The sequence below is a fragment of the Rhinopithecus bieti genome, unplaced genomic scaffold (assembly GCF_001698545.2).
Source record: "Rhinopithecus bieti isolate Rb0 unplaced genomic scaffold, ASM169854v2 scaffold_35354, whole genome shotgun sequence".
NCBI classification, from domain to species: domain Eukaryota; kingdom Metazoa; phylum Chordata; class Mammalia; order Primates; family Cercopithecidae; genus Rhinopithecus; species Rhinopithecus bieti.
This window is the reverse complement of record NW_016856030.1, coordinates 1-1,513: the sequence shown is the minus strand read 5'-3', so window position 1 is coordinate 1,513 and position 1,513 is coordinate 1. Positions and strand designations below refer to the sequence as shown.

General features: G+C 55.3%; 1 long non-coding RNA gene across 1 annotated transcript; it reads left to right on the top strand.

Moving 5' to 3' along the window:
• The first annotated feature begins 233 nt into the window (after positions 1 to 233).
• LOC108525308 (uncharacterized) lies at positions 234 to 1,321 on the top strand. Its single transcript, XR_001884252.1, has 3 exons — positions 234 to 693; positions 777 to 907; positions 1,022 to 1,321. It is a non-coding gene; the product is annotated as an uncharacterized LOC108525308 (long non-coding RNA).
• The last annotated feature ends 192 nt before the right edge of the window (positions 1,322 to 1,513 follow it).

The window sequence follows — 1,513 nt, the reverse complement described above, 5'->3', positions numbered from 1 at the left end:
TTTTTTTTTTGAGATGGAGTCTCACTCTATCGCCAGGTTGGAGTGCAGTGCCGTGATCTTGGCTCACTGCAACCTCCATGTCCCAGGTTCAAGCGATAATCCTGCCTCAGCTTCCCGAGTAGCTGGGACTACAGGCGTGTGCCACCACCATGCCCGGCTAATTTTTGTATTTTTAGTAGAGACGGGTTTCACCATGTTGGCCAGGATGGTCTCCATGTATTGACCTTGTGATCCAACCGCCATGGACTCCCAAAGTGCTGGGATTACAGGCGTGAGCCTCCACGCCTGGCCACCACCACTATTATTGAAGAGGAGATTAGCTGAGTACTCAAGTCAGACGGATGTGGAGTCAGATCTGGCTCATCTTACTATCTTCTTACTTGGCCTTGAGCAAGGCGAACCAGCCCCAGAAGTCTTAACAATAAATTGGAAAAAAGAAAGCCTGCTACTGCATGGTTCGAGGATTCCGTAGTACCTAGATAGCCCTCATTAATAACTATGGTTGCCGTTACCCACTCCCCTTCCCAGGAAGTGAATTTTTCAGCTGCCAGAACTGTGAGGCTGTGGCTGGGTGCTCATCGGGGCTGGACCCCTTGGTTCCTGGGGATGAAGACAAGCCCTATAAGTGTCAGCTGTGCCGGTCTTCATTCCGCTACAAGGGCAACCTGGCCAGTCACCGCACAGTGCACACAGGTAGGGGAGGAGAGGGCCCTGGCCGTCAAGCCCACAGCTGTCCTAGGGCAGAGTCCCTGACCTCCCATCTTCCCTGCCTCCAGGGGAAAAGCCTTACCACTGCTCAATCTGCGGAGCCCGTTTTAACCGGCCAGCAAACCTGAAAACGCACAGCCGCATCCATTCAGGAGAGAAGCCCTATAAGTGTGAGACGTGCGGCTCACGCTTTGTACAGGTATGGAGACAGCCTCCAAGTGGCTTCCAAGGCAAACCTGCAAGAGGTGGGGTGGGCCAATAGGGAGGGATCTGTCCCTCTCAGAGACAGGACTTGAAGTCTCCTCCCTCCCAGGTGGCACATCTGCGGGCGCACGTGCTGATCCACACGGGGGAGAAGCCCTATCCTTGCCCTACCTGCGGAACCCGCTTCCGCCACCTGCAGACCCTCAAGAGCCACGTTCGCATCCACACCGGAGAGAAGCCTTACCACGTGGGTACCCAACCTGGCCTGCCCAGTGCCTTAGAATTACCTCTGCTTTGCCGAGGTTTGGGCTCTGAGAGGTGCAGGCCTGGCTGTCCCCGGATCTCTTAGAAATGAGTGGTGGCCGGAAGAGTCCAAGCAAATAAGGGGTGGAGGCTGGGAGTAGGGATGGGCGGGTATAGAAGTGATGCCTCTGGGCTGAGCGCTGTTTTCTGAGAGGAGCTACAAGTGGGAAAAGCTTTGCTAAATAAGGCGGGGCCTATCCCGTCAATCACCCCTGAGGATTTGGGAGAATGTGAGAGTCAAAGAGCTGATCTTCGGCTGCACAGTTCCCTCTTGGGAGAGCTGGACAGGCCCCCCCCC